Here is a 12,775-nt window from a genome sequence, read left to right on the forward strand (position 1 = left end):
AACATAGTGGAAACCATCATAGCACAAGAGAGGCACAAGAAAGACAACCAAGTTGGCTTTTACAGTGGACTCACTCTCATGATAACTAACCCACTCCCATGATAATATATGAATCCATGAATAGATTAATCAGTTCATGAGGGCAGAGTCCTCATGACTCAATCACGTCTTAAAGGCCCCAGCTTAAGACACTTACATTGGGGATTAAGTTTCAACAGGAGTTTCAGAAAGGAAAAACATTCACATGATATCAGCTCTAAATAAATCAAAATATGTGAGTTGCCCACATCATACACACACACAGAAACACACCCCACAACGAAAGCCTTAGTACTAAAAATTGGATCTCTTAGGTCATAGCCTAGAGCATTTTTAAGTAAGTGGCCTGCTTTATAAGCCCCCACAGAAGATAGAGAAGGGCCCATGGAAAGCTTAACCTAGAAGTAAAGAAAATATATACCTTGGATTTGAAGTATAAAGATTCCAAATATCTTTAATTAGGCAAAATGAACCCTCTTGGATATGACAGTGGTATTTTCTATGTTCAACAGTTCAGTTTAGTTTGGAATCCCATGATGAGGAGCAGAGAAGAAAAATCTGGTTTAGTATGCACCTGTCTCTATTTAAGGAGAATTCTCATCAGTAAAATGTGGCTTAAGTATAGCAATTTAGCTAATTTGATGGTTTTCACCACTAGAGTGCCTTTGTCATCTTACATGTGATGCTTACAGTTCAAAATGGCAGGTTCACCAACAATTATACACTACTAAAAATGTGACCCTAAGCACTTCTACAGTAAACATTTAACTTTAAGAGATCTCATGATAAATTTCTGAAGGAATATGAATCCTCTGAAATTTTGTGTCTGTCCTTACTTAACATATAAGCATATTTTCTGGGAAAAGTTTATATTGGTTTGATGAGATTCTCATGGCTTAAGGAAAGGAGTTGAAGATATTGTAAGTGTGGTTATTCTAGAATTTAGATTGGTAGATGACTAAATTTCAGGGTGCATTTAAATTTTAAGAAATAATTTTTGCTCTGGATATAAAACAGCATATAACTTATGACATTATTTCTTATAGAAGAAAACTCTCACAAGGCAAGTTTTTTAATCAACATGAATGTGTTCATTCACAAATTATCTCTTATAATTGTACCTAGACCTTATTATTGGTAACTGTGCCATCATCAAAATTTTGATTTCATGCATCCAGTTCCTTGATATTGTCATCCAATAATTTGACTCTTATCCTCCTAGCATGACAACTGCAATGCTCTTATACTAAACATTTTTCAACTCGCCTGGATCTCCAGTTCACATACTTACTTACCATATCTCACTTCACGTTCTCACTTACCTTCTTAATTTAGATTCCATGGCCCATTGTTATCACCATTCTGTGAATATGCCCACAACACCTTTGCTCATATTTGTCTTAATTTATATTCACTAGCTAAAGATGCCTATTTTAATGGATGGGGTGTTTATAACCTGTTGAGTCAACTGCTCACTTGTGCACCAGATTCTGTTTTCTATCACCTCTGACCTATTCTAAGAATTTGTTCCTGAAATATTCACTCTTTCTCCTGCATCAAGAATTTCCACACTCAGTAGGCACTTTGCATTACTGTAGCCACTCTTTAAAATAGGATCAAGAGTCTCTGTGGAGAGATACAGAGCATAGGGTGAAAGGAAAGGAAGAGCACAGCTGCAAAAGCTGTTTTCCATCATGATATTTTGGTAGCATATCACAGCATATTAGCCCCATAAGAAAGGAAACAAAATGGAAGTTACACAGTGAAAAGAGGAAATCAATGAATTCTGCATTTGGAGGCAGAAAAATTGTTGAATGCTTTAAAAGTGCAGGTGAGCTGGAAGTAGGTAATTAGAGTAGAATAGCTAAATTTGAGATGAGAGCTGCAATATAATTATTGTTAATGAAAATATTTTGATTTAGTCCTTGAGGGTGGTAAAAAAAAAAAAAAAGTGGAGTGGAAAAGAAGCAACAGAGGGGTCAATGTATTGGTGAAATAATTACACATTTACAGAAGACACCAAAATCAAGGTAAGAGTAGTGATGAAGAGGAACACAGTGATCTGGACATGAAAGCTTTGCATAAACGTGGTGTGAAGGTGGAAACTAACATGGATATCAGTAGATGACTTCAATAAAAAGGGTTTAGTCTGATAGTTTATACTTTAGAAAAACTGAGTATCTGTAGAAGACAATGTAGAACTTGTTTGAAAAAGAGCAAATGAAAGCCAAAAGCAAATCACTCATCCCTAGGACCTGAGATAACATGTGAAAGGGAGAGAGGAAAAACAAAAACAAAAACAAAAACGAAAACAAAGCTCCACTTGAGAAAGCTGCAGAGGAATTGTCCTCAATGAACAGTCAAATTTCCGTAAGAACAAGAAATGGAAAGGACATTCAAATCAGGTGGATAACACAAGGTTACTGGTCCTTTGCAAATCTCAAGGTGCTGTGGGAGTCAAAAGCACCATGAAATCTTTGGGACATCTGTTGAAATTCGCTATTCTAAGGGGGTATTAAAACTATGCCTGATTTATATTCACTAGCCTCAGATCTAGTCTCTGGTATATTTAGTGCATTCATAAAGCATTTTATAATTTTACCTGATTAAATATATTTATGTTTGAGTCTCAGCCAAGAGAGTGAGTCAGAGCTTATTCATTGGAGTGATAACACACTTAGAGGGAAAATAGAGGTGGACTTCATATTCAATTGAATCGATCATTTATAAGGTCAGCATGTGGCAATCAATTTTGTAGCCAGATCTTAACAGCACATCCAAAATATAGGAAAGGTTTTGAAGGGTTGATCTTGTCTTTATTTATTTCTAGTCACTAATGATACAATTGAATCAGAATATTTTTTCATTATTATATTAAAAAAAGAATCCACTTCTTAGTATTTCATCTACTATTAACATTATAGATTATAAAAATCTATTTTATAACTGGTACTGAACGAGGGGAATGAAGAGTATATAAGCAAATGCATGATAGACTGTAAACTTTCTTTTGACGACTGAGAAGTCACTTGTGAAATTAGCTAATGTCATACAGTACATGATGAATAAAAATTGGAATAAAGGGAACTGGATTCTCTTACAAAATTGTGTCATTGCACTTTGATAACTCTGGCCATTTTCCCACAATAGTATGTATCTGTCAAGCTGACTTTAAATATAAACCTTAGCTGCTCAAGTTGCTCTCTGATAGTTTTATAGTTGTAGAAAGATTACAAAACAAGGTCACTATGCATATGTAGTATTATTAACTTAGTTTGGGAAGAAAAAGAAAAAACAAAATAGATTAATTTCATGTTTGTTTTTGATTGGCACCTTTCCTGTAGTCAATGCTAATTTGAACGGTTGATTTGGAGAAAAGGCATATAGGAAAGATAATAATAAAAACAATTAATATTTGCATAGTAATAGTAGTTGAAAAAATGTTTCCATATACTCGGTAAAGGAGGTCTTACTCTACACATGAAGATATGGAGGGTTAAAAAAAGTTAAATTATTTGTTTAAAGTTTGAATAGCCATTAAAAAGCAGTTCTGAGGTTGTGCCTTTCCATATCATAAGAACATAATTTTTATATATTTCACCCTGGAGTGTTTTAAAAGCTACTTTAAAATATTAAGTTGCTATTTGAAAATAAGAGGCTAACTGTTATGCATAGAAAATCAGAAAACATTACATAAAAGGAATTGTCAACAATGATAGAAGCCTAAAGAAATCCTGAGAAAACAGATTGGTTCAGTTTGAAAGATGCGTGAAGAGAACTGGGATTTAAAAGGATTTAGTGGGATAAAGAAATTGTTTAATGGAATAATAACTTGGGAAAGACACATAAGGAATAGGAAGGAGGAAGCCAAAGTCTAGCTTTACAGGGCCAACTTTTATTTCTGACTGTTTAAAATTAAGGATGTGTCTATGGCGAGTTGTCTTGCATTTGGGCTGACTTTTATTTGGTGTGTCCAGAAAGGACCTCTGGCTTAGCGTGATCAGTACTGGAAGGAGCAACTCAAAAAATGATCACTGTGGTTTCCATTTTTGCCTTGCCCTTTCATGTTTTTAATGGATTGAGCTGAACTAGAGCTAAAGAATTTCCAAGTGACAAGTTATTTCCCTAGAAAAGAAAGAATTTACTCAGAGAGTAGGGCACAAGAACTTAATGAACTAGCTCTCTTTTTAAAATTGTCTTTTGAGTGAATTTTAGGGCTGAGAGAGGTTGTTTTCAGATTTTTTTTTTTTTTTTTTTTTTTTTTTTTTTGAGGCGGAGTCTCGCTCTGTCGCCCAGGCTGGAGTGCAGTGGCCGGATCTCAGCTCACTGCAAGCTCCGCCTCCCGGGTTCCCGCCATTCTCCTGCCTCAGCCTCCCGAGTAGCTGGGACTACAGGCGCCCGCCACCACGCCCGGCTAGTTTTTTGTATTTTTTAGTAGAGACGGGGTTTCACCGTGTTAGCCAGGATGGTCTCAATCTCCTGGCCTCATGATCCGCCCGCCTCGGCCTCCCAAAGTGCTGGGATTACAGGCTTGAGCCACCGCGCCCGGCCTCAGATTTTTTAAAGGTGAAGCTAGGTAGAAAAAATAAACAATTTATATTTCTGATTATAAAAACACAATAAATATATAGTTATCTGCCCACATCCAGCTCAATTTAAACTAAAAATAATAAAAGCATTTAGTTCTAGATCCTTGAGGAATTGCCATACTGTTTTCCATAATGGTTGAACTAGTTTACAATCCCACCAACAGTGTAGGCTGGAAACCATCATTCTTAGCAAACTATCACAAGAAGAGAAAACCAAACACCGCATGTTCTCACTCATAGATGGGAACTGAACAGTGAGATCACTTGGACTCGGGAAGGGGAACATCACACACCGGGGCCTATCATGGGGAGGGGGGAGGAGGGAGGGATTGCATTGGGGAGTTATATATGATATAAATGATGAATTGATGGGTGCTGACGAGTTGATGGGTGCAGCACACCAACATGGCATAAGTATACATATGTAACAAACCTGCACGTTATGCACATGTACCCTAGAACTTAAAGTATAATAAAAAAAAAAAAAGAAAAAATAATAAAAGCATGTATAGAAAGCTTAATAAGTAGAAATAATATTTTGTGCCTATCTCAATACTAAGGGAAATTTGAGCTTTAACAGACTTAAATTTACATCTGAAAAGTATCTGACTTTGTATTAAATCTTGTAAATAAATTATATAGTTGACTACAATTATGGCAGAAGGAATGTACTAATTATTGGTGACTAAGAATGCAGCAGAAGTAGAGAGCCTTACTTGTTAAATGTAAAGGGTTACTCAGATAGCTGTTGTTATTACTGTAATCTACTGTTCAAGAAAATGCAGAAAGACTAGACTTCACTTTTATTTATTTTTCATTTGTAATATTTGACAGTGTACTATTTTTTGCTGGTTTATTTTCTAGATAGAGCAATGACACAGCCCAAAGTCCTAGTTTTCATAACAGTTTTTTCAGCACAGGATTTATAATAAAGAACAGTGAGTGGTTTACATTTTTGCTACTGCAAACATACAGATAAAAATTTGTAAAGTATAATATTCTGCACTGAAAAGATGCAAATATCCCAGAACGAGTAACTCATTAATGGAACATTTGTTTAAAAAGTAAAACCCATATTTTATTATGCAAACAAATAGTTGATTGATATATTTTTAAACCAAATATTCTACATTGAAAGTTGGGGAAAGGATGGTTCTTCTTTCTTTTACAATCTACTAAGGATCCACAATTTTACTTTGTGTTATACTCCTTAGTAATATCTAATTAGACTTTTTGATCATTCCTTAGGAAACACGCAGAAAACTGTTAAACATATCTTTATGACATAATGCATTTATCTGCTTCATTTTCTTGCCTTCACAGAGACAGCAAGGACATTCATGTATATGTGTGTTCGGTAGCCATTTCATAAGATGGAACATAAATTCTCTATTTTGCAGAGAAGCATTTAGTGAATAGTCTGTTTTTGTTGTCTAAAAGCCAGTTTTACTTTTTTCCTGCACAACTCATAGATCCAGAATAACTGCAACAATCTCCTTTGAGTTGGTCAGATTTCTTAGCTGAATTCAATTCTCCTGGGAAAGGAAATAAAAGCTCCAATTTCTAGAATTGCTTTGCTTGACTGTGTGATCAGTATTACAAATTCTACTGGATGCCTAATGACATTATTGGTAGAGGTAATTGGTAAAGTTTACCAGTTTACATACCTATCATAACAGCTACTCACACAAAGCATTCATTAAAATATATTTGATGCTCAAATTTTAAAGATTATTAATTCTACTCAGTGTACTTGTTCTGCCATTTATACAGAAAACCACACACAGTTTGATAATCTTTGATATATTGCCAACTGTTATGTCCTCTGAATATTGCTTCAATGTGTTTAGTCACATAATATATCGATTTAACTGGAAATGTCTTAATATAGAAAATACTTAGCACTACACAAAGTAAAAAGAGGCTTTTTTCTTTCTTGTTTATATAGAAAGCCATCAATTCACATTATGTGTTAGTAGAATAATATTGATTGGCAAAACATACATATCTTCTATTTCACCACATTGTGAATTTTGAGCTATTATCTCAATTGTTCATTTAAATGAGAGTAGCAATTGGTTTTCCATTTTATTGTAATGCATCATTTTTTTTACTTGTACCTTTTATCATTTTGACCTGAGGTTAATAAATATAGGAAACAACTTAAATGGAAAGATTAATTTAATTTTAATGTCTTCTAGATATTAGATCTTTCTGCTCTGTTGGGTATAAAGTAAAAACATTAAAGGAAAATGAACACTTAGAAATATTGTTTCATCATTCAATGTGAACCCTCAAGGTACTAAAGGTAATAAACAAAAGGGAAAGACATGAAATCAAAATGTACAAGTGACTGCACTATATTTGATGCCACTTTGTTTGTTCTCTGGATGTTCTGCTTATTGTCAAAGAAGACAAATTCTTCCAAAGCATGAAAATTTAGTTTTGATATTTTCTGCATATTGTTTTAATGGGGCTTATTTTAATAAAGTACCCAAGACTTTGAAACTATCAAAGTTACTTTAGAAAGCTATGGGGTTTATCCCGGGGCCAACAGGTAAAAATCTATAAAGACAGGCTAAAAAAGATTAAGTACTCTCTTGGGAAGAACATAATTAAGAAAGATTTCACTGAAATACACAGAACTGAACATGATAGAAATAATGTCAAGCAGACTATTTTCCACTTAAAGAAGATAACAAGATGAGAGTTCATGAATGGGACTGGGGGAGAAAGGAAATTCAAGGCAGATGTCAGGAAATACTTTTTCATAAAAAGAATCACAAATACTTGGGGAGGAAGTCTAAATAGAAAAGCTCAAGGTAAAGTGAAATTATTGACTGTAAAGATTCAAGAAAGTTTAATACACATTTTAAATGTGGAATATAAAATAATGGAATACACAATTATTTTTCGGTTTGGCATGCTTATTTTTACATGCAATAACACAAGTCCAAAATAAACAATAAAGCATGCAATTCAAACTAATTATAAATTACGAAAAATGGTGAAAGGGAGAGAGGCAGTACTAGTTTTACTAAATAAACTTTTTTGACCTGCTAAATATAAATCAGTCATTCAGCAAAATGACTCTGGAATTGACAGAATCCTGATAATTTTGACAGATTATGCCAGTGCTTCTAATCAAGCACCAGTGTTCTAGCTCTGAGTTTTCTTAAATATAGTCACTTTACTTAAGGTCACTTACTTTTAAATGGAAAATATTGAATCTTATAAATTTTGAGAACTACCAGTATCCTAAAGGTTATTAGACTCCATTCTTTGTTACAGAAATTTAAGCAATGCTTACTAAATATCAGACCTAGACCCCAAAATCATAACTCTGACAACTCCTAATAATTTCATGTGCTAGAGGAACTTAAAACCAATAGGTCTAAGACTCTTATCTTTCCACCTCTCCCAAACTGCTTTTACTTTTTATTTGCATATTTCTGGACCTCGTATTATTAGTAGTTATTGCTCAGAAGTCCTCATTCTCTTTAGTGGAAAATTGTTTTTATAAAACATAATCGGAACTTTGTCAGTATATAGAACTTGGAATGATCTAACTAAAAAAAAATTGATTATGAGATCATGCTGGCATTTCCATTTCATATTACTATCCTAGAGTCTTAGCATTTTGATTTTCATAATTATATCTCTGTTTTTATACATTATGAATTATGGTTCCTAACAGTATTTATATACCCATAATTACTTATTTACTTTATTCTCAACATATACAGAACATTTTCAAAATAATAATACCCATATTGTAACTGGTAATAAGTCTCCTGAATGCATTTCTAAGTTTTTTATTTGCTTTTGGAATACATTCCATTAAATATGAAAACCCAAATCAGTTTTCTAAAAGCACTCGTGCCTTTTACCTTGTGACGACTCTGAAAAGTTGCCATCTATGAACCGAAACCAGGCCCTCACCAGACATCAAATCTGCTGGAGCCTGATCTTGAACTTCCCTGCCTCCAGAACTATGAAAAATAAATTTCTACTGTTTATAAGCTAAAAAAAACCCACCTGAAGTCTTTATCTTTATGTATTCATGCATTTACTTTTATGCATTATGTCAACCACTGGAAAAATAGATACATTTATTCAGCTGGCTTTTCACTTTTAGGATTTTATTTCAATAGATTTTTCTTTTCCATTTCGTTTTTGAGTATTTAAAATATTATTCCAAGGTCAATCCTGAATAACAAGTAATATTCAGGGAAATATGATTTCCATCATGTCCCCTCCACTATGCTCTCCTATCACACAATGATAGAGATTTATTATGATTGGATTTAGATGTAAGTGTTACTATTTGCAAATTTAAGAAAATTTATGTAGCATTCCAGCACTGCTCCCCAAACAGTTGTCAAACCACAGACTTGAGAATCATTCTTGTCTGTAGTTTTGTTTCTTTTTTTAGATTTCTTGAAATTTTTTCCTACAACTTATACAATATCTTGTCCTGTTCACATCTAACAGCTGTCAAACTATCCTCTTGCCAGCAATCATTTCTCCCACCAAAATGCCATCCACATAACCTAGAAAATTATTTTTTCATAAAATATAACTCATACAACATATATCTTTCATTGATTATACATTGCCTACAGAGCTAAGATTCAAATTCAGATCTTCAGACTAAAAATTTAATCCCATTTCTATTACAAATATTTGTCACCCCAAGACTAAGGGTTTTGTTTTGTTGTGTTGTGTTTTGTTTGAAACAGAATCTCACTTTGTCACTCAGGCTGGAGTGCAGTGGCGCCATCTCGCTCACCAGGTTCAACCTCTGCCTCCCAGGTTCAAACCATTCTCATGCTTCAGTCTCCAGAGTAGCTGGAACTACAGGTTTGTGCCACCACAACCAGATAATATTTATAGTTTTAGCAGAGATGGGGTTCCACCATGTTGGCTAGGCTGGTCTCGAACTCCTGACCTCAAGTGTTCCACCTGCCATGGCCTCCCAAAGTGCTGAGATTACAGGTGTGAGAGCCATTGTGATGGGCCAGTCTAAGATGTTTTAATATCCAGTACATTTCTGAATCACTTTCTTTGTTATTGCATTACTTTATGTTCCAAGAAAGGAGAACATCTTCCATATCACATAAAACTATATAATTATACATGATATAAGAAGAAAATATTGCCATGGAATAACAAAAATAGGGTTTAATGAGCCTTAAGAAGTAATGTTTTTTCAATTTTAGTTACATAATTCATATTTGAAGATAAAATTGGTAAGCATAGCTCTAAAAGACGAAGTGCCATTTCTTCAGCCACTAATCTACAGAACTGTCTAAACCCATATATATCACATTTGGGATAGACACTAGAATTCAGATGTTTTGGGTGACAGTTCTAATATCTTGAGTAACATTCAGAAAAACTAAGATCTCACATAGACATGGAGATGTATAATAAAGTTAGGATGCATGGAACACACTAAGAAAACCCTTCTTATATACATCCTGCATACTTCTTTGATATATTTGATATCTTGTTATTGAAGCATTTAACAAGTGAGTGCAACTACCACTGATTTCAAATAACTCTGATGATTAATAGAATACAAACATTTGTGAGTCATCAACTGAAAGACTTAGCCTAAGAGCATATCTTTAGTAAGACATAATTTAGTCTGGTTAACTGTGATGCGTACGTATTCATTTTACTTCTCATGGAACTTTTAAAATAAATAAACTAAATAGATACATGTGGCATTATATTAAAGACCTATTGGTATTTTATTCTAACTGTTTAAGTAGACAAAACTTGTCTAGTTAATTTGGTACATAACCAATATTCTAATTTTTTGGCATATAAAAAGGAATAAAATGTCTATACTGAAATCGTATTACACACTTAGTGAACAAGCAATAAATATATGTTAATTTTATACTCAGAATTCTTTCATTCAAAAAAATTTACTGCCAGGTACAGGCTCATGTCTCTAAACCCAACATTTTGGGAGGCCAAGGCAGGAAGATTGCTTGAGGCCGGGAGTTCGAGACCACCTTGGGCAACCTAGAGAGACCCTGTCCCTATAAAAAATAAAAACAAATAGCCAGGCATGGTACACATATCTGTAGTCCCAGCTACTCAGGAGGCTGAGGTGGGAGGATCAACTGAGCCCCAGAGTTCAAGTCCACAGTGAGCTATGGGTAGGCCATTGCACTTCAACGTGGGCGACAGAGTAAAACCCTATCTCTAAGTAATAATAATAATAATTAATTTTAAAAATTTACTAATAATTAAATCCAAGTCACTATGCTAGGCTATAGGAGACAGCATTAAAATGAATAAAATTGCATTACTGTTCTTAAAGAGATTGAAATTTAAAAAGCGAGAAGGCATCATAGTAACTACTGTGCAAATAATAATGCTCTGAAATTCCCAGTCTTAACCTCCCACAAAAAAAATAGAGATGAAGAGAAAATAAAACTTTTTAGGTATTTTGCGAAGGTTTTAGGTAGAATGTTTGTTAGTCATTAGAAGGGAGGGCTTGTGAGAACAGGGGTGATATGGTTTGGACCTGCGTCCCCACTAAAATCTCATGTTCAGTTGTAATCTCCAATGTTGGAGGTAGGTCCTGGTGGGAGGTAATCGGGTCATGGGGGTGAATCCTTCAAAAATGGTTTAGCAGCATCCCTTTGGTGTTGTTCTAATGGTAGAATTCTCATGAGACCGTGTTGTTTAAAAGTGTGTAGCATCTCCCCCATCTCTCTCCTCCTCCTGCTTTGGCCAGGTAAGATGTGCCTGTTTTCCCTTTGCTGTCCGCTATGATTTTAAATTTTCTGAGGCCTCCCCAGAAGCCAAACAGATGGTCAGCATCATGTTTCCTGTACAGCCTGTGGAACTGTAAGCTACAGGCTTTTCTTGATAAATTATCTACTCTCAGGTATTCTTTATAGCAGTGCAAGAACTGACTAATACAATTGGATATGATGGCCAAGAAAGGAGTTAAGGAATGGACAAGGAGCTGGGGCTGGGTAACAATATTATGGGAGAGGATTGAAGGTCAAAAAGGCCTATTCTATAGATTAATTGTTGATGTCAAATATTGAATGATAGAGTTGTTGGAATAGGAGATTTTCTTGAGTAAAATGCTAACTCAGAAGGTAGACTAATTATAGATCAACCAGTCTTTACATTCTAAATGAAATCTCAATATGGGCCTTGTTAAAATTAAAATCAGATGTGAATGTTACTTTCTTGCTGATGAGTCTCTCCTAGAAAAAGTTATATCAATAACTGTGAAGGATTTAGCCTACTTTCAAGTTAACAGGTTTACCTGCCACAGTTTCATAGATGCTGGCAGAAAATATAAAACTTCTAGGCCAGAGATAAAGTACATTATAATTCACAGTAATAGCAGTAGCAAGAGTGTCAGTATTTTCTTGAGCTGATTCCTCAAACCCCAATTCTTGCAGAAAGACCCAGTTATTCTTAATTGAGTATTTGGATCTAAGACTGTACTTACCAATGAGAATCTTGGCATTAAGCTTAATTATGTGTATTATTAAAAAAAAATCCGCAGATAATTTTGATTCACAGTCTTTGTTAAAAACAATTCAATAAAGAATGAATTTTAAAAAGGTTTGTTAAGCTTAAATCACATTGGAGAGACAACAATTACTAGTTAAGTCTCTATTGTAAACTTTTTGTGTGTTCAGCACCACGCTAGAATGTGAAGAAAAAAAAATCTTAAATGACGTGTGTGTTTTGTAAAACTTTGCATTGTAACTAGAATTGTAAAAATATAAGCATAATTCAGAGAAAAAATAAGTACGTGGAATACAGAATAAAAGTTTGGTATGTATATAAAATTTAAAAAGTTATTTAATCTGAGAATAATATGTCACATTATGACTTATTAATTAGAAACTGATTTTCATACGTACCACAGAAGTTGTTTCAATAATTAATTAATTAATCTATATTTCTGCTGTGTATATATATATATATAATGAAAGGTGCTATATACAGTGGCTAAAAGTATATACTCTGGAGCCAAAGCACCTTAGTTGAAATTCAGCTGTTTTTCTCAGAATAAATGATTTTCGTCTCTCTAGACTTCTAAATCCTCACATGTAAAATCAGCATAATAATTGCATCTACTACATGGACTGTTA

The sequence above is a fragment of the Rhinopithecus roxellana genome, chromosome 1, assembly GCF_007565055.1.
Source record: "Rhinopithecus roxellana isolate Shanxi Qingling chromosome 1, ASM756505v1, whole genome shotgun sequence".
Classification (NCBI taxonomy): domain Eukaryota; kingdom Metazoa; phylum Chordata; class Mammalia; order Primates; family Cercopithecidae; genus Rhinopithecus; species Rhinopithecus roxellana.